Here is a 22,337-nt window from a genome sequence, read left to right as displayed (position 1 = left end):
TCAGAGCTTCACTAGTGGTGTAAATACATTCCACGTGGATTCATTGCATGCATAGTCGCCTTTTAATGAATATCACGCAAATCGTCATGGTGATAGGTACGTACGGTTTGTCCAGCATGTCCTAGGTGTGTCTATAAATATATATTTTTTAAAAATAATAAAAAACAGTGGCCGGCCCTGGGGATTGGGGTCATCAGGGCCAATAAATTAGAATAAGAAGGGGAACCAAACAGCCCCCCTTCTTAAAAAACTAAAATAAATAAAAGACTGGCATCGTGCCGGAGGCCATGCCCCCTCCGTGCAGCACTCTGCAAACGCGCCCCCAACAGGCATCTCCAGTATGCGCCAGGGAGCTGCGCTGCAGCCAGGTGTTCTGAGGCCAAGCCCCTTTTTACACCTCTCTGCAACGCAGCTCTGTGGCGCTTACTGGAGGTACCTAGTGGTCTAGTTTGACCCTAGGGACCCTTAGGATTCAGGGGGACTTAATCTCTCAACTTAGAACAGCCACAGGGCGCGTTTACACAGTGGTGAAGGGAGGGGACGGGGCCTGAGGTGACGTGTGCAAACACGCACTATGGCATGTTTTATATTGGGGATATAATTTCCCTTCAATACTGAGGGCCCCTGGGGGGCTAACTAGCCCACCAAGTGCTTCCAGTAAGCGCCACTGAGCTGCATTGCAGAGAGGTGGTCCAGGCCGTGCCACTTTTTACACCTCTCTGCAACGCAGCTCTGTGGCACTTACTGGAGGTACCTAGTGGGCTAGTTGGACCCTAGGGACCCTCAGGATTCAAATGAACTTAATCTCCCAACTAAAAATGGACACAGGGCGTGTTTACACAGTGGTGAAGGGAGGGGACGGGGCCTGAGTTAACGTGTGCAAAAACGCCCTGTGGCCTGTTTTAAGAGGTAGTTTTAATCCCCATGCCCTATTATACACTAGGGGCTTACAGAGGAGGTCATGCTAATCACAGGGGGACCCCAACGCATAATGTTCCCTAGTGTATGTAGGTGTTTTCACTGTATTCTAAGTGTCTTTTAACATAGCACTGGCTCTAGGACTGGTTAGTCAGACTCAGTTACCACCAGTATCCGTCTGAAAAAGTTGAGGGTACAGGATGATTTTGCAACAAGGCTTCTTTCTGCTCTTCTTTTTGTTCTTTCTGCACGTTATCCTTCTTCCTGCACTTATCTTCGTATTTGAGGACTTCTGTTGCTTCTTTCTGCACTTCTTTTGTTTCTTTCTGTGCATTTTTTCTTCTTTCTTCACATGTCCTATCTCTGTAGGCATAGTTAGAAATTAGCATTTAAAAAACCTTTGAAATTCACAGAAAAAACCATAGGTTTCAGGCACGTTATAGTTAGGAATTAGCATTTAAAAAACCTCAGAAATTCACTGAAAAAACCATAGGTTTCAGGGGTGTTATAGTTAGCTGGACTTTTCACTTGTACAAAACCATTGAAATTCCCCCGTTATAGTTAGTTCAGCTAACTATAACTCGCGCGCCCGCAATGCACTGCTGATGACGTCACATATTACATCACTCATGACATGGTCAGTGACATCACTCATGACATCACTGATGACATCTCAAATGACATCACTGATGACATCACTGATGACATCATCCTTGTGATAGAGTGGCAGACCTCCTCTCACCCTAATATAACCTTTGATACACACATTCAAAAATAGAGACTAACATTTTCAAAACAATGGACATACCAATACCAGTTACAACAACCTCTTCAGTAATTCTAAGATCCACATACACATCCACTCATTCACCAACAGTCCTATACAGTCACTCATACATGTACTCACTCATCATATGTACTCATACACCTATACATCCTGTTACACAATGCCACTCATCCATAGAGTTACTCACACACATAGTCACTCATGCTAATAAAGAATCAAACATACATTTACTTGCATATACAGTTATACACACACCACCATACTTACTTCTACGGAAACTTACACATACTTAGTCTTTTAAACAATCACTTATAGAAACACATACTTATTCATACAGGAACTCTTTCAATCTCTCACTCTCACATATACTCACATGTATACACCAATAGTCACATATACTAGTTTAAAACATATGTAGTTACTCATAAAGACACTATTGAGACAGTCATTCACTCACTAACACACCCATACACACACTCATCCACCCATACAGTCCTGCACACATGCTGTGTTCAACACATACAAACAGTGAGTCACTCATTCATGCACCTATGCACTACGTAATACCCCCCACCGAACCATGCAGACACTCAGACTGATACTCAAAAAACCAACTAATAACCTATATAGACACCCATGTAGCTACTCACCAACCCATGCAGCCACTTATACACAAAGTGAGAGACTGATACAGATATTTACATATTTAAACATTACTCACTAAGCCATGTATTCACTATGATACACTTAATCAGTCAGTTACACAATCAATTTTTCAAAAACAAATCATCCATTTAGACACTTATATACCCATTTATTCTTCCATCGACCTTGAGATATACATATATAAAACATATTTAATTTTCAGAAAAACACACATTCACTGGATGATGTCATCAGTGATGTCATCAGTGATGTCATTTGAGATGTCATCAGTGATGTCATGAGTGATGTCACTGACCATGTCATGAGTGATGTAATATGTGACGTCATCAGCAGTGCATTGCGGGCGCGCGAGTTATAGTTAGCTGAACTAACTATAACGGGGGAATTTCAATGGTTTTGTACAAGTGAAAAGTCCAGCTAACTATAACACCCCTGAAACCTATGGTTTTTTCAGTGAATATATATATATACATACATATATAAACATATATATAATCTGCATATCTATATAAATACAAATATAAATGCATGCATACATATACATATATGCATGCATATGTATGTTATGTACATGAAAGTTTGAAAAACACTAATAAAAGCAAAGCTAAAAATCCACCTAATTACAAACAGAATTGCTTTAACTTAAACGAGGGCGCGACCTATTGCATTTTCAATGCTTGTTTACTTTGGTTCCATCAAGAAGGAATTCAGATTTGTCACACATTTGACATAAATTCTGAATGGTAGCACTCTAGTTGCTCATTAGGTCGCTGTAGTAAAGCTACTGTTCACCAGGGAAGTCCGCTGCTGGTATTCAAAGTGCATGTTTCAGTCTGCATATCAGAATTTTTTAATGAAATAGAAGTGGATTTGAGAAGTCACAATGTGCCCTATTTTTTCTTTCTGCAGCACTAATCATAATTTCTATGGCAAAATTAACCCCCTCATTTTGTTCCTTTGCAAATTAAATGTTTTAAGTGTTACCACTTTATTCCAATCAAGATGGCTACAGGTGTGCCATGCTTTTGTCATAAGTAAGACTGCTAGCGCTCTAGTTGTTCTTTAGAACACTCTAGGACATTCTGTCATTGGGCTATACTTGGGCTACATCTGGGTGATATTTGTGCTACATTTGGGCTCTTTTGTCTCTGGTGGCCATCTTGGGAGACTTATTTGTTATGAAATTTCCTAATTTCCTCATTTACTACAGTCTCCTCAGTAGGAATACTTTCAGTTTTTTACTTTTATTCCATCAAGAAGGCATTCAGATGTGTCACACATTGGCCATAAATTCAGAATGTTAGCACTCTAGTTGCTCATGAGATCACTTTAGTAAAGCTACTGCTCACCAGGGAAATCTGCTGCTGGTATTGAAAGTGCATGTTTCAGTCTGCATGTCAGAATTTTTTAATGAAATAGAAGAGGATTTGAGAAGTCACTCAAAATGTGCTCTAATATTTCGTTCTGCAGCACTAATCATACTTTCTATGGCAAAATGAACCCCCTCATTTTGTTCCTTTTTAAATTAAATGTTTTAAGAGTTACCACTTTATTCCAATCAAGATGGCTTCAGGTGTGCCATATGTTTGTCATAAGTAGGACTGTTAGCGCTCTAGTTGTTCTTTGGAACACTCTGGGAAGCTGCAGTAGAACACAAAGGAATCAACTGACAGTCTCTGCCCTTGTTGGATGTACATGTTTTACTGAGAATGTCAGACTTCATTCTCACATGACTGAGAAAGATAATGTGAATTTACAGAAAATATGCTCTCAGTTTAACTTATAGATCACCTTCCAAACCTCTGTGGGAAAAGCATGAGAAAATAGTTTTCTCTCAAACATGATTCATGATATTCCAGCAGAAGGCTTTTTCACATGGTAAAATCACCTTAGAACATACCACAATACCTAAAATTAGTATGGTACCATCAACAAATGATTTATAATGTAACTAAAGTCTTAAAACCTTCTATTAACTGCAAAGCTTTTTAATGAGGTGCTATCATGCATATTGGTCCCAAGATGGCTGCCAACACTTCTTGGATGAAGTGCTGACAGCCAATCAGATCTCACGATGAGATGTGTGGTTAGGCTCCGCCCAGATATATACGTGATTTTACTTTTGATTTTCTCAGGAACTACTCAACGGATTTACACCATTTAAGCAAAAGGCACGACTCTGAACCAAGGTCTACCTTTCTGCCAAATTTGGTGTAATTCCGTTCAGCAGTTCGGGCTGTAGCTGCGACTAAAGGTCCCTATGGAAAATTGCATGGGGAAAACATGTTTTGGGACCCCCTTTTTCTCGTCCCCCGCTTTATGAATCACCCCGAGACTTTTAGGATAGGAGCAGACCGAAGCGGGCCACGAGTTTTGAAAATTTCGCAAAGATTTGTCAATCTGCGCCAAAGTTATTCTAAATAGAATGTTGAGGATCTCCTATGGATAATAGGTCCTAACTATAACTACCTACTGGCGACCGCAGTAGGTAATATATATATAATACATATATATACATATATATATATATATATATATATATATATATATATATATATATATATGTATATATATATATATATATATGTATATATATATATATATATATATTACCTACTGGCGGTCGCCAGTAGGTAGTTATAGTTAGGACCCCTTTTCCATAGGAAATCCGCAACATTCTATTTTGAATAACTTTGGCGCCGGTCGACGAATCCTCGCGAATTTCTCAAAATAGGTGGGGCGCTACGCTCCGCTCCTACCCTGAAAGTCTCGGGGGGATTCGTCAAGCGGGGGCTGAGATAAAAGGGGGGTCCCAAAACGCGTTTTTCCCATGCATTTTTCCATAGGACCTTTAGACAGGGCTACAGCCCGAACGGCTGAACAGAATTACTAGAAATTTGGCAGAGAGGTAGTCCTCAGGTCAAGGAAGTGCCTTTTGTAGGTTTGGTGTAAATGTGTTCAGTAGATTCTGAGAAAATAGCCTTTAAATCAATATATATATCTGAGCCAGCTTACGGTACGCTTACCGTAAGCTTACCGTACGCGTACGGTGGCGTGCGCGAGCGCGATTCTGATTGGCTCTTAGATCTTAGTAAACATTCCAAACAGCCGAAACCAGGAAGCGGCGGCCGCCATTTTCTCTCTCGCACTGAGAGCTAGGTTGTTAAATAAAACCAATAAACATGTAAAGGGGCTGTTTAGACAGCTCCCACACACATAGCCATGTTGAGGGAGTCCCCAAAGACCCCCCAAGGCCAAAAATGCAATTTTTTTTTTTTCGCAACTTTCGCCGATTACGCTTACCGTACGCGTACGGTAAAAAATGTAAAAAAAAAACACTATCCACACTCACCCCACCCCCTGTGCTTTTGGTGGCCGCAGGCCACCAAATGTGCAGGGCGTATTAGAGGTATGAAAAACCACAATATTTTAATCAAAAATAATAAAAGAAAAAATTAACAACACTCTCTCCACCCCACTTATAAAAATTACGAAAAATTAAAATATTACCTTTCAAAACGAAGTGCATCATATGTCCTCCATGTGCGCACGGTGCGCGAAGCGCATCGTGCGTACATGGCCCATCTAGCGTAACGTGGGCACGCGGTGCGCGTAGCGCACCGCGTGCCCACAGTGCGTGCACGGCACTAACTGCGTAAAGTGGGCGCGCGGTGCGTGAAGCGCACCGTGCGCGCACGGAACGAACTGCGTTAAGTGGGCGCGCACGCCACGAATGGCGTAAAGTAACTTAGCATTTAAAAAACCGTACAAATTCACTGAAAAAACCATAGGTTTCACACACGTTATAGTTAGGAATTAGCATTTAAAAAACCTTGCAAATTCACTGAAAAAACCATAGGTTTCACACATGTTATAGTTAGCGGAAATTTTACTGATAAAAAACCAGTGAAATTCCCCCGTTATAGTTAGTGTAGGCAACTATAACTCACGCGACCGCAATCTTCTGCTGATGACATATGTGTCTTTATGAAAAAAAAATATTTGAAATATATGTATAGCTAAAAATGTATGGAAGAAGACATGGGCAAATAAGTGTCTAAATACAGTATTAGCATCAGCAGAGGATTGCGGTCGCGTGAGTTATAGTTGCCTACACTAACTATAACGGGGGAATTTCACTGGTTTTTTATCAGTAAAATTTCCGCTAACTATAACATGTGTGAAACCTATGGTTTTTTCAGTGAATATATATATATATATATGTATTATCTGAGGAAATATGAATTTTGTGATCAGTTATGTCCCCTATCGTAGACCCCAACGGCTCCATGTGCATGCTATAAGTACATGTATGTTCCCTCCAGTTCCAGTTTTGAAGACGCAAATACATGTGCGTCCACCGTCAACATGTCCTCTTTCAGATCCACCATGAATGGGTCAGATATTCCATTCCTAAGTATGAAAGGCCACCGACTTTATGTGGTTCACTTTCCACATTTTACAGATTCAGGCGAGTAGGCCCTGAATTCTGCCATCAAGCCTTTCCTGCTTTCTGCCTCTGAAAGCTCCAGCCCGAGCCCGTATCTGTATCCATGAACTTTGTCCTACTCCCTGCGAGGCTAACGATTGCTGATCCAGCCTGTTGCCTGCCAAAAACTATATTTCACCTTCAAGATTATCTGCTTCGCTCCTCATCCGATGCATTCCTGTCTAGTAGTTTAGGTAAACATTCCTCCAGCTACCGTGCAAAGGGCCAGGCCTCACTGTCCTCATGCAAGTAATTCATAGCCCCTGTTACCATGGAAGATTCCTGCCCCCTCGCATCTCATGTAGACACTTAGACGCTCGTACACGCACTAACAGTCAGTATAGAATAGATTCCGTCCGAGAGGCCTTTCCTTTTGGATAATACAGTTCTTTAAACATAAGATATTAGATATGATTTGGGATTAGGTTGACATGACCCCTCAGACTTCTGTCTCCACATGTAGAGCTAAATGTCAAGTCCCCTTCACCCCCTAGTTGCACGTCAATCACACGTCATGCGGCTGCGCGCGCATCTCTGCCAAATATTTCTGCTGACATTGCAGGATTCTCTTATGGATCCACCCACTTGTGACATCATGTATAATGACGTTTTCTAAGTTACGCCTATATGTCCGCCTTTTTTAGTTACGTATGCCTATTTTATCTGTATTATCAGCTGTTACGCCTCTTGCATCTGTCTCAATATAATGCTTTCCATATAAATACCATTACCTGTCAATAATGTATTGCCTTCCTTCCTGAACCCTCATGGTGATGGAGTGTGAAGCCTGCAATTCGAATTGTATTTCCTTTGTAGAGGAATAAAGCCTTTTAGAACCTCTAATACCACGGATTCTGCCTCTTATATTTACTGAGTTATTCTTACTAGACTTTACCGCATAAAAAATAGTACCGGTAATGAAATATTTACCACAGAAATTGGCGCCCGAATAGGGACACTTTCTCATCTCACGCGCCGGAGGTGCGTTGCAGGCCCGGTCCCCTGACACAGCTGAACGGACAAAAACGCGTACCTGCAGGATTTCCTGTATCTCCCTCCGGCCAAGCGGGGGTGACTGAGGCTGCGATCAACACCCAGACGAGGCGGTGAGAAGTGCGAAGTATCCCGACCAGAGCCTAGCTGAGAGAGCAAGATCCGAGGTATACAGAGGCCCACCAGGTTCCGAAGTTCCGAGTCCAGTCGAGTCGAGTCCAGTCCGGTCCAGTTTCAGTTCAGTTCCGAGGCCTTCCGTTCCGCGCTACCCGGTGAGTACCATTGCCGGGGAGGCATTTAAACGTGCACATAATCTGTGCCGGTCAAGACGGGTTTGGGTACACAAATCCGGTCTGCACTGTTTCAGCAGTGTATCTGTACTGTTCAGCAGTATATCTAGTATGTCTTGCAAATAATTAAGTATTATTTAGTGTTAGTATTATGTCAGTAACTAGTTTCCTATTAGTCATCATTACTCGTTAAAATGTTAAATGTTAAATGTTTTAATACGTTCTATACATTGTGGTGTGAATGATTGTTCATTATTATGTTTATTGTATTAAGTGTGTTTAAAATAAAGTAACCAGATCAAAAATGCCGTTCTTTTCAAAACTAAGACAGATCAAAACTAGAAAAGGGGTACTCGAAGAAGCTGTTCCCATTCCACCTAGGGATACTCCAGGATACTTTATGTATCATAAACATGGCTTAGATGCCGTGTTATTTCTTGATTTATGGGTGGACTACACCAAAGAGTTACCAGAGAGTCAGAGATGGCCCGCAGCGGGGACCTGGGATGCAGATTGCATCATGAGAGTAGAAGAAGAATTATGGAAAAAGAAAGCCAGACAGTCACAGAAAGATGCCATTGAATTATGGCGTAAAGAATCATATAGACGTACAGAAAAAGCGCTCAGACAGGAAGAAAAAGGTAGGGAGAATTCAAATAAAACCCGAGAAAATTTATTAATAGAGGAAGGTACCCGAGTAAAAACAGAACAAGTAGATAGACAAAGAAATACTTTTATGAATGGTATGTATCCTCTTCTGGCCGAAGGATTACCTAAGGCTACCCCGGAAATACCAAAAGACTTGACTCCTCCATTTCTCCCGATAAAAGCACATCCTAAAACAGCAAAGGATGTTTTCCTTTACTCCTATTTAGATGACATAGCTCCCGAGTATGCTAATACCATACCACACACACCGCTTGCCGATGGTGTTCAACACCAAGAGCATCCGTCTGTATCTCCGCAGCAACAAACTCCTGCACTAGTTCCAACAGGTCCGTCCGTTTCTACTGTTTTTCCCGCATCTACAATTTCTATCTTACGCCCAACGAATCCTTTCGTGCCCAGCACCTCAGATGGTGCTACAGGAGGTACGACAGACACGTTTGCCACACCGCCACGAAATAAACAGACCCTTAGAGATTTAGCACTCCAACGTACACCCCAACTAGTGACATCCGACATGTTTAAAGAACATCTTGTGGATTGTAGATACGATCCAGTGCCAGGTAAACAGGACAGATTGCTAATATCATCACTACGTATACGACGAGCTACATTATATTTAATGACGATACCAGGAATGGTTGAACATCTAGACAATATATATCACTTTGTCCAAACAGGGCGAGGCCCAGAAAGTATTAACGAAGCTATGGAATACCAGAAAGTGGATGTACAAAGACAACTACTACGTTTTTTCATAAACTGCGTGATCAGGAACCAAGACAGGCCTGGGGCAGATCATGATACCATGCAAAAACTTGCCAAATGGGGTCAGAACATATCAGAAGAGAAACATGATAAACAGGCGTGTATAATCGCCATGTATCGAAAAATCCGCAAGGAAGTAGAACGAATACATAAAGAAAGACGAGAAGCAGACAGAATTGAATCAGAGGGAGAGGAGGAGCAAGAATCAGAACAAATAGAAACGATAGCTTACGTAGGTAGAGGAAGACCCCATAATAATACTAGAGGCTTTAATGATCCGATACGTCCGATACGTCCAGAATGTAACAGACATTTTCAAACCCCTATGTTAAATACAAGGTCCCCTGAACACCTATTCCAAGCCGCTGATAAATTACTCCGTGATCGAAGGGGGTACCATATGCTCGATTCCATGGATGAACAAGAATTAGCCAGGTCAGCAGTACAATGGGCTGACAGTCCCAGCAAATACAGTGATGATGCACTAGCACACACGTTTCTGAATCTTGCCCCAGACGAACAGCGTTTAGCTAGTATATACATGATTCAACACCTCCTTATATTATATAAAAGCCAACACTCCGATCCAGGACCCTTACCTGACATATTGATAGAATTACTCACGAATAAATGGAGAGGTTCAGGTACTGATTTGATTAAAGAAATTCTAGAATTTCGAAACCAGTATATAACTTTCGTGTGCCCAGAACACGTTCCAGTTCCCACTATGGGAAAAAAAATGTATCACAGAGATAGATAGAATCCGTTACGTGAAGTACACCCAATCAGAGGTGAAGGTAATAACTTTACACGCGTATTTGTGTACACGCCTATAACTAAAATCGAATTATTAGAAATGAAGAAAGTAGTACCCAGCCATGACAAGGATCCAGCAGGTTTCCACCGTGAGATAAAAGACATGCTACTCATGGGAGAGTATACCTACCCCGACATTATGAAAATATTAAAAGTATTAATGCCTGCCGGTGTTTACGAGAAACTCAAGGAAAAGGAATGGGAGGTGGGAGACCAAAAGATAGATTGGACAGCATTAGAAAACGAAGAAAAGGCCCGAGCTGCAGGAGCAGGGCTTGGGGAAAAGACTACAGCATTACCAGGATTATTAGTGCAGGTACTGCCACGTTTATTAACTACGAAAAAGGAGGACTGGGGTGCAATCTCAGCCTGTAAACAAAAGCAAGATGAAGACACTAGTGATTTCTATTCCCGATTTGAAAAATGTTTTGGTATAAATAGTGGCATAAAAGCAAGTAGCGAGTCATATCCACATCTGTTTGTGACAAAATTAGTTGAAAATTCCCTGCCGCAAGTTAAGAATAGAGTATTGAAATTTGAGAGTACCTGGCAGGGTAACACCCCGTCACAGATGTTACAGATGTTACAATATCACCACAATAGAATTAGAGAAGAACAAGAACATGAACAAAGACGTATGAAAGATACAAAAATGAAAATGCTTGTTGCTCAGTCAGTTCCAGCTGATGGTCATCAAAAGGGTGATTCCGCAGGCCCAACGAAAGGGACATGTAACTATTGTAAACAACAAGGTCATTATATACACGATTGTCCAGTTCTGAAACATAATATCGCCACAGGTAGAACACAAGAAAGACCACGTCCACCTAGACAGGATCAGAATCAACAACAAATTCCTCAGCATGCACAACCTAGGTCAGCTCCGCAACAATTAGCTCCGCAACAGGCAGCTCCACAACAGACCGTAGCACCACCACCAGCGCAGCCTATTGCTGCCACACAAGCGACAACGCAACAGATGTACCAGTATGCACAAGCAGATTATCCCGATTATCAGCGATACACATGAAATAGCCTAGAGAGGGAAGTTGGCTTACCCCTTATTGAGGTTCCTGTAGATCAAGAGGGACCTTATGTACATAGTGAACTATTAGGGGAAGACAGAAAGTTTTTACTTGATACAGGGGCAAGCAGAACAACTATACGACGCAGTGAAGTTCCAGGGGCACCCCTCTCAGGCTCACAGAATATTTCCCTTGGATTCTCAGGAAAGCCTATCATTAATGAAGTAACACAGCCTCTTCCACTTACGGTTGGTCCATTGACACGTACTACAGATTTATTGCTTACTAAATCCTGTCCGGAAAACTTGTTAGGTATAAAAACATTGAAAGCTCTAGGAGCTATAATATGTTGTTCTCCGGAAGGAGTACGATTATTTTTACGTGATTTTAAAGGTCACTACGTGTCCAGAGACATGGATCACCGGCTGCAGAGTTTACCTACGCATTTATGGGCACAAGGCCCCACTGATGTTGGTTGCATGAACATTACACCATATCGAGTCACACTAAAAACAGGAGTAGTACTACCACGAATGCGACAATATAGGTTACCACCAGATGCTGTTGCGGCTTTGCTGCAAATCATTGACGAACTCATTGCACAAGGAGTGGTTGTAGAAACCGACTCCAATATATGCAATTCCCCGATAATTCCGATTCTTAAAAGAACGGATCCAAAAGCACCACCAGTATATCGATTAGTTATTGACCTGCGCGAATTAAATAAATGTATTGTACCACAATACCCTGTGGTCCCAGATATCTCTTCACTACTAACTGCTATTGATTCAGAGGCAACGTTCTTCACTGTAATTGATCTCAAGAATGCTTTCTTTAGCGTCCCAATAGATCCGGAAAGTCAATATCTGTTCGGATTCAGTTTAAATGGACGAAGTTTTAAATTCACACGCGCACCTCAAGGATTTACAGAAAGCCCCAGCATCTATAGCCAAGCACTAAAACGAGAACTTGACAGTATCCACATGCCAGTCAACACTGCCTTGCTTCAATATGTCGATGATCTGTTGATCACCGCCCGAAGCGAACCTGAATGTGAAACAGCGTCACTGACGGTTTTAAAATTTCTGGCCGACAAGGGGCACAAGGTGTCCCCTTCTAAGCTGCAATTCTGTGTCCCGCGAGTTGTCTACCTTGGGCACTCGCTGTCCAAGGGGGGAAGACAGCTTACACCCGACCGCATCCAGTTAATTGCTAACATGCCACCACCCAAGACACAAAAGGGGGTGCGGGCTTTTATAGGCCTCACTTCATACTGTAGGCAGTGGATCCCTCAATATGCATTTCTAGCAAAACCACTCATTCAGTTGACAACACAGGAGGCCGCCACATCGACTGTCCTCCCTTGGACTCAAGAACATACACATGCTTTTGAAAGCTTAAAGAAAGCTTTATGCCAAGCACCTGTTTTAGCAACACCATGTTACAATAAACTGTTTACACTATTTGTTACAGAACGCGAAGGTACTGCCTTGTCAGTACTCACTCAGGAACAAGCAGGATCACACAAACCATGTGCTTATTTCTCTAGTACATTAGATCCAGTAGCTCAGGCTCTTCCTGCGTGCCTGAAATCAGTGGCAGCAACAGCTTTAGCAATCAGACAAAGCGATGCCATAGTGTTAGGACATCAATTGACAGTACAAGTACCACACGCAGTAGAGGTTCTCTTGAACCGCACACAAACGCAACACTTGACTATAGCGAGACTCACCGGTTATGAATTAACATTGTTTCAACCACACATAGAAATCAGACGTTGTAATACGTTAAATCCTGCCACGCTTTTGCCAGTAAATGGAACAGATCCATTAGCACATGATTGTATTGAAGTCATTACTATCACGACGAAACCCAGACAAGACTTGACAGATATCCCTTTATCAGATCCAGACTTGACATTGTATGTAGATGGTTCATGTATGAGAACAAGTACAGGAGAGTTAGTGGCCGCTTACGCAGTCACAACAGACACTGAAGTCATTGAAACAAATTGTATTAACATTTTGTCAGCTCAAGCAGCAGAGCTCATCGCTCTGACACGAGCCTGTACTCAAGCAAAAGATAAGAAAGTCAACATATACACAGATTCACGTTATGCATTCGGAGTCGTCCATGACTTCGGCGTGCTGTGGCGAGAGAGAGGTTATCTAACTTCTCATGGTGCCCACATCCAACACGGACCCCTCATTCAAGCCCTATTAGATGCGATTCATTTACCTACTGCAATATCAATTATGAAATGCAAAGCCCATACAAAAGTTACCGATATCATTTCTCAGGGTAACGACCTAGCTGACAGAACAGCTAAACAGACTGCTCAGAACCAGACTCATACAACTGACGCGACAAAGACAATAGTTCCGACACCAACACATTGCATGACAGTTAAGGATCCCGCCCTTGATATAATTGACATACAGACACATGCTACACCAGAAGAAATAAAGAAATGGACTGAATTAGGAGGGATCCAAATGGATCAAGGATGGATGACGAAGGAAAAATCTATATGGTTTCTTCCCGATTCCATGGTTCAAGTCATCATTAACACAATACACAGTCCAGCGCACCTAGGAGAAAAAGCTATGCTAGACAGTATTCAACACATTTGGTTCAATAAACACTTGCGAGCAGCAGCCAAACAGAAAGTACGTACCTGTATGATATGTTGTCAGTTTAATCCAGGTAAAAGCATCCCCGTAGAGCAGGGTGGATTTCAACCTCCCGATCATGCTTTTGAAGTCCTCCAGATGGATTATATCCAGATGGAACGATGTCGAGGATTCAAATATGTTCTCGTAGTTGTCTGTGCTCTTTCCCGTTGGACAGAAGCCTACCCGGTTTCAGATTACACTGCCCCGACTACTGCCAAACAGTTAGTTCGAGAATTCTTCCCCCGGTATGGTTTGCCACGTGTTGTCTACTCAGATAACGGCCAGCCATTCTCATCGGAACTAATGAAACACGTTTCACTTTTGTTAGGCTACCAATGGAAATTCCACTGTGTCCGACATCCTGTGGCAGCAGGTCTCGTGGAACGCCATAATCAAACTCTGAAAATTAGATTGTCCAAAATATGTAGAGAAAAAGGTGTCGATTGGATAGTAGCCTTACCAGTTGCACTCTTTTACATGAGAATGGTAGCACATTCTCGAACAGGGCTATCCCCGTACGAGGTGATCTTCGGTAGACCACCAAATATGTGGGGGATGCCTATACCTCGCAAAATCACTGATGTTGACTGTAATATGCTGACAGATTACCTGGCTTCTTTGATGTCTGCACTACAATCTTGTCGTTCACAGGTAGCTGCAGCTTTTCCCGATAACACTGAGGTCAAGCCCCATGACGTGGTTCCAGGTGATCTGGTTCTGGTACGGAATTTCGACCGGAAGACCCAACTGGAGCCTAGGTGGAAATCGCCAAAACTTGTTCTACTAGCAACAAGGACAGCCGTGAAGATCGAGGGACGTAAAGGGTGGTTGCACTCGAGTCATATCAAGAAATTTTATGGACTACCGTCCAGTGTGAACATTCAGCCCTGCATTTCCTCACAGACAGACTCAAAGCTCCCCTTGGTTGAACCCACGAAAACGGAACTTTATAAACTGAAATTAAGGCCTAGCAAGTCAGACAATTTGATTGTTTAAGTCCTCTCCAAGGTGAATCGGTTGAATTTGTCTCTGACATGTATCCTCTAGACCGGAATAGAGAAAGAAATCAACAGATGCAGCTTAAAAAGCATGCGTATTGTAAATCACTTCGTAGTCACTGCACAGTAACATTATTAATTTTGTTTTCTCTAAGTCTTCTGATCATCATTTTTAGTATATTGCTGCATATGTATTACCCTATTTCTAAACGTGCTTACAATGTTACTGCTGAACATTCTTTTAGTGAATTACCTCCGCATGAGTTGTCCTATAGATTTGCGCTGCGCAACAACACATTCATTAGTATGTTACATCATTCCCATCAGACCAGCAACGCTACAAATTGTTGGATATGTGGCCGACTCCCTCCCTATCAGAACTATAAGGGAGTTTTGCCCCTCTTTCCGTATCCGTTCACACACAATGGCTCCTGTGGAGCATGGTTTAGTTTGATTAATTCCCTAGATTCAAATTCCGCAGTTTATCAAGACAACTGGGTATGGGGAAACCTGAACCTAGTGTTGCTTAAAATCTGCTACCCTAACAAGGAGGGACTTCCCAAAAGAACAGGAACTGATCTAGAAAATGAAGTATATGGATTAGGAAATTTTACACTTAACCTCATGATCCTGAATGTTGAATCCGAAGCCACACCAATCTTGCCCGCTATGTCAGTATTCCCAGTTAAAGGGGAATTATGTGTAAGAAAGAATGGTTCCATACACATGGGCCATAGTAAATGCACCACTGTAATAAAATTCAGTGATCAAGGCAAATCTACATTTAGAGCTTCCCGTCATTCCTACTTCATATGTGGCCAGACCGCATATATATGTCTACCTCTAGACTGGGATGGTACCTGTTACATAGCATTCCTTCTGCCACCTGTTTTCCTAGCTCCTCCTGATTATCATAGAAATACCCATTTAGTACACAATAGACAGCAGAGAGATCTCCCGATTGTCGACTACACTGAAACGGCATGGGAACAATATACAGATTTCAATAAAGGATTCTTTCCCTATATAGGTACAGTCACTAATAGTAAGCTGATACGTAGATTAACTAGAACCCTTGAAGCAGTAGTAAACGAGACTACTTCCGCCTTAGGCAATTTAACAGAAGAGCAGTCTGCTATGCGGATTGTTGTGCTTCAAAATCGTCTTGTCCTTGACGTCATCCTGGCCGATAGGGGCGGAGCTTGTAGAGTCATCGGATCAAGTTGCTGCATTTTCATACCAGAAAATTCGCCGTCAGTATATAAAGCCATAACTCGCCTTCATAAGATTATAAGCCAGATACACCAGAGTCCAGGCACCTGGACTTGGTCCGGTTGGTTCTGGAGCATGTTGTCAGCCTGGGGATGGAGGATCCTATCCTTCCTAGGTATTGGCTTTCTCATACTATTCAGTTGCTGCTTATGTCTACAATGTGGGCCAGCGATTTGTGGCCTGTGTGCCACATCGTGCATCCCACCTCCAAGTTTTCGTTCAAAATCCCGGAAGAAGAAAGAAGAACAAATGATGCTATATGAACAGATCGATGGATTGATGAAGATCGATATCTCCTGAGGGTCCGTAGGGGACAAGGAGGGAATGAGGAAATATGAATTTTGTGATCAGTTATGTCCCCTATCGTAGACCCCAACGGCTCCATGTGCATGCTATAAGTACATGTATGTTCCCTCCAGTTCCAGTTTTGAAGACGCAAATACATGTGCGTCCACCGTCAACATGTCCTCTTTCAGATCCACCATGAATGGGTCAGATATTCCATTCCTAAGTATGAAAGGCCACCGACTTTATGTGGTTCACTTTCCACATTTTACAGATTCAGGCGAGTAGGCCCTGAATTCTGCCATCAAGCCTTTCCTGCTTTCTGCCTCTGAAAGCTCCAGCCCGAGCCCGCATCTGTATCCATGAACTTTGTCCTACTCCCTGCGAGGCTAACGATGCCTGATCCAGCCTGTTCCCTGCCAAAAACTATATTTCACCTTCAAGATTATCTGCTTCGCTCCTCATCCGATGCATTCCTGTCTAGTAGTTTAGGTAAACATTCCTCCAGCTACCGTGCAAAGGGCCAGGCCTCACTGTCCTCATGCAAGTAATTCATAGCCCCTGTTACCATGGAAGATTCCTGCCCCCTCGCATCTCATGTAGACACTTAGACGCTCGTACACGCACTAACAGTCAGTATAGAATAGATTCCGTCCGAGAGGCCTTTCCTTTTGGATAATACAGTTCTTTAAACATAAGATATTAGATATGATTTGGGATTAGGTTGACATGACCCCTCAGACTTCTGTCTCCACATGTAGAGCTAAATGTCAAGTCCCCTTCACCCCCTAGTTGCACGTCAATCACACGTCATGCGGCTGCGCGCGCATCTCTGCCAAATATTTCTGCTGACATTGCAGGATTCTCTTATGGATCCACCCACTTGTGACATCATGTATAATGACGTTTTCTAAGTTACGCCTATATGTCCGCCTTTTTTAGTTACGTATGCCTATTTTATCTGTATTATCAGCTGTTACGCCTCTTGCATCTGTCTCAATATAATGCTTTCCATATAAATACCATTACCTGTCAATAATGTATTGCCTTCCTTCCTGAACCCTCATGGTGATGGAGTGTGAAGCCTGCAATTCGAATTGTATTTCCTTTGTAGAGGAATAAAGCCTTTTAGAACCTCTAATACCACGGATTCTGCCTCTTATATTTACTGAGTTATTCTTACTAGACTTTACCGCATAAAAAATAGTACCGGTAATGAAATATTTACCACATATCTACTGGCGGTCGCCAGTTGATAGTTATAGTTACAACCTAGTTTCCATAGGAAATCTCAAAATTCTATTTTGAATATCTTTGGCGCCGGTTGACGAATCCTCGCGAAATTTTCAAAACTAATGGGGCGCTCCGTTCAGCTCCTACCCTGAAAGTCTCGGGGTGATTCATCAAGCAGGGGCCGAGAAAAAAGGGGGGTCCCAAAACGCGTTTTCCCCATGCATTTTTCCATAGGACCTTTAGACACAGCTACAGCCCGAACGGCTGAATAGAATTACTTGAAATTTGGCAGAGAGGTAGCCATAAGGTCAAGGAAGTGCCTTTTGCAGGTCTGGTGTAAATCTGTTCAGTATTTCCTGAGAAAATAGCATTTAAAAGCATATATATATGTGGGCGGAGCCTAACCACACATCTCATCCTGAGATCTGATTGGCTGTCAGCACTTCATCCAAGAAGTGTTGGCAGCCATCTTGGGACCAATATACATGATAGCACCTCATTAAAAAGCATTGCAGGTAATAGAAGGTTTTGAGACTTTAGTTACATTATAAATCATTTGTTGATGTTACCATACTCATTTTAGGAATTGTGGTATGTTCTAAGGTGATTTCACCATGTGAAAAAGCCTTCTGCTGGGATATCATGATTGAGAGAAAAATATTTTCTCATGCTTTTACCACAGAGGTTTGGAAGGTGATCTATAAGCTAAACTGAGAGCTTATTTTCTGTAAATTCACATTATCTTTCTCAGTCATGTGAGAATGAAGTCTGACATTCTCAGTAAAACATGTACATCCAACAAGGGCAGAGACTGTCAGTTGATTCGTTTGTGTTCTACTGCAGCTTCCCAGAGTGTTCCAAAGAACTACTAGAGCGCTAACAGCCCTACTTATGATAAACGTATGGCACACCTGAAGCCATCTTGCTTGGATTAAAGTGATAACTCTTAAAACATTAAATTTAAAAAGGAACAAAATGAGGGGGTTCATTTTTCCATAAAAAGTATGATTAGTGCTGCAGAAAGAAAAATTAGGGCACATTTTGAGTGACTTCTCAAATCCTCTTCTATTTCATTAAAAAATTCTGACATGCAGACTGAAACATGCACTTTCAATACCAGCAGCAGTTTTCCCTGGTGAGCAGTAGCTTTACTACAGTGACATAATAAGCAAAAAGAGTGCTAACATTCTGAATTTATGGCAAATGTGTGACACATCTGAATGCCTTCTTGATGGAATCAAAGTAAAAAACTGAAAGTATTTCCTACTGAGGAGACTGCAGTAAATGAGGAAATTAGGAAACTTCATAACAAATAAGTCTCCCAAGATGGCCACCAGAGACAAAAGAGCCCAAATGTAGCCCAAATATCACCCAGATGTAGCCCAAGTATAGCCCAATGACAGAATGTCCCAGAATGTTCTTAAAAACAACTAGAGCGCTTACTGTCTTCATTATGACAAAAGTATGGCACACCTGAAGCCATCTTGATTTGAATAAACTGGTAACACTTAAAACATTTAATTTAAAAAGGAACACAATGAGGGGGTTCATTTTGCCATAGAAATTATGATTAATGCTGAAGAAAGAAAATGAGGGCACATTTTCTGTGACTTCTCAAATCCTCTTCTATTTCATTAAAAAATTCTGACATGCAGACTGAAACATGCACTTTTAATACCAGGAGCAGACTTCCATGGTGAACAGTAGTTTTACTACAGTGATCTAATGAGCAACTAGAGTGCTAACATTCAGAATTTATGGCAAATGTGTGACATATCTGAATACCTTCATGATGGAATCAAAGTAAAAAACTGATAGCATTTCCTACCGAGGAGACTGCAGTACATGAGGAAATTAGGAAACTTCATAACAAATAAATCTCCCAAGATGGCCACCGGAGACAAAAGAGCCCAAATGTAGCCCAAAATCACCCAGATGTAGCCCAAATATAGCCCAATGACAGAAGTGTGCAAAACACTTATTATTTTGTGTTTTTGCAGTGTTATATAGTGCAGACTTGTCAGGTATTGGATTGCTTTACATGAGCATTGGTTACATCACACAAGAACAAATTCATTTTGGTAGTAGACATGGGGAGACTAAGTGATTTGACCAGAATCACAGAATGTCGAGCTGAAGCAGAAACTTCAACCTGGTTCCACAGTTGCAAAGTCTGCAGTTCTGGAAGTAACACCACATCCTCTCCCCTAAGTGCAACATTTAATCAAGTGGTCAACTGGATAAAAAAACATAAAGATAACAAATAATTTAAAAGTGCTTTGTCGCTATTTGAAAACTCAGAAAAGATGTCCTTATTTTAGTCTTTTAGAGCACTAACCATAATTTTGATGCCAATAAGACCCTCTCATATATGTAATTTCTAAGGGAAATGCTCTAGGTATTACAGTTTTGATTACATCAAGATGGTGTCAGGCGTTCCACACTTTTGTAATAAGTATAGAATGTTAGCAATCTAGTTGTTCATTAGGATACTGTTGAGAGGCAGAGGCCAGGGGCATGGACTCTGAAAATTGAAGGCAGGTAGGAGGGTGCAAATTCAACAATTTAACCACACTGAGCAGGCAGGAAGGGGCGTGGAAGCACAACAGACTATGGAGGGCAGTGAAAAGGGGGGCAGGGGCAACAAACCAACAATACAGGACTTGCAAGAGAGGCTGTGGCAATGTAATAGACCATTGTGGGCAGAAGGAAGAGGCAATGGTAGTACAACCATACATGCCAACAGACCCGATTCAGCCAGGAAACGTCCAATGTTTTTAAGCTCAAATGGGCTTTATTTGATCTGTCTCCTGTCTACAATATCCTCTTTTTCAATGTAACTCAAAGGGGAAAATCAATACCCCAGTTTTTTTTCAAAAACTCCCTCTTACCAAGTTCAAAATGTTCGCAAGTATGGTACATTGGATCATGGAAGGAAATGGGATAGGGACATGGACTTGGATAACAGAGGACAGGAGGGACATGGAGAGGTGCACCAAACTGACCCTGCAGGGCAGGCATCAGGGTTTGCAGCAGCACAATACACCACACAGGGCATGCAGGACGGGAGTGCAGCACAACAATCCATAGAAAGCAAGAGGGAGGGGACAGGACCATGCATATGGACAACAGAGAACAGAGGGGCAAGAGGCAATGGTAGCTAGCTGACCATAATGGACAGACAGGAGAGAAAGCTGCAGCATAACAGACCATAAAGGGCAGGAGGGACGGATCAGGGGCATTACAATGGAACAGACAAGCCAGGAGGGAGGGAGTAGGGGTCTGCACATGTAAACAGAGGGCTGGGGGCAAGGGGGCAGGGCAGGAGCAGCAAGATAGCCATGGAGGTCAGGCAGGATGGGCACTAGAAGCAAGACACACCATGAAGAGCAACAGTGAGACTGTGATGGCATACACACAGACCATGGAGGGAAGGTGGGAGGGGGTCAGGGGCAGCTAACTGACCACACAGGGAAGGTGGGAGGGGCCATGGCAGCACAGAAGACCATGCATGGCAAGTGGGAGGGTTAGTGGCAGCACAATGGCTATGATGGGCAAGAAGGAGGGTGAAGGGGCATGCACAAAGGACGATGGAGGATAGAAGGGAGGGTCAGGACCTGTGCACAGACAAGAAAGTTCAGGGGAAGGGGCCTCACAACAGACCACACGGGGCAGGCAGGAGGAGCAGTTGCAGCACAACAGACCAGGGAGGGCAGAAGGGTGTGGCAGTACAATGGACCATGTAGGACAGGAGGAAGAGGATAGGGGCATGGCATGTGGACAGGCAGGGTGGAGGTGGCAGGGACAGGTTACAGTCATCTGACAATGCTAGGCAGGTGGGAGGGGAGTGGCAGCTCAACAGAACACTCAGAGTAGATAGGAGTGGCAGGTCCATGGGACATGGTGGGCAAAAAGGATGGAGCAGGGGCATGCACAAAGACATCGGAGGGCAGGGGGAAGGAGAATAGGGGCAGCAAGCTAAGCACAGAGTTTAAGCAGGAGGTCAATGATGGGGCATAGAATTGGGCAATGGAGGGCAGGAGGAGTGGACTGGTACATCATACTAAATTGAGGGCAGTGGCAGCACATCAGACCATGCATGGCAGGAGGAAGGAGGATAGTCCATGGATTCACACAACAGAGGATAGGGAGGAGGAGGATGGGGCAGCAAGCTAACTGTTCAGAGAAGGCGGGTATTAGGAACTTTATTGTTTTTAAAACATTGTGTCTGTGCGAACTACTTAAAATATGAACAAGTATGCAGCATAATCTCACTTTTATTCAGGAAGAAGAGGACGTTTGTGACTGTGACTCCGGGCTCACTTGGCAGAAACACCCCCTGACCCTCCACCCCCTATCGCAAAATGTAATGCCCGTGAAAAGGGTAGGTGAACACAGTGTTATATAGAACATAGTCCTGAGAGCACGATTGAAAATGAAAACTAGATATAGTGTA

This window comes from Triturus cristatus, chromosome 1_1, assembly GCF_964204655.1.
Source record: "Triturus cristatus chromosome 1_1, aTriCri1.1, whole genome shotgun sequence".
NCBI lineage: Eukaryota > Metazoa > Chordata > Amphibia > Caudata > Salamandridae > Triturus > Triturus cristatus.
Note: the sequence above shows the minus strand (reverse complement) of the source record.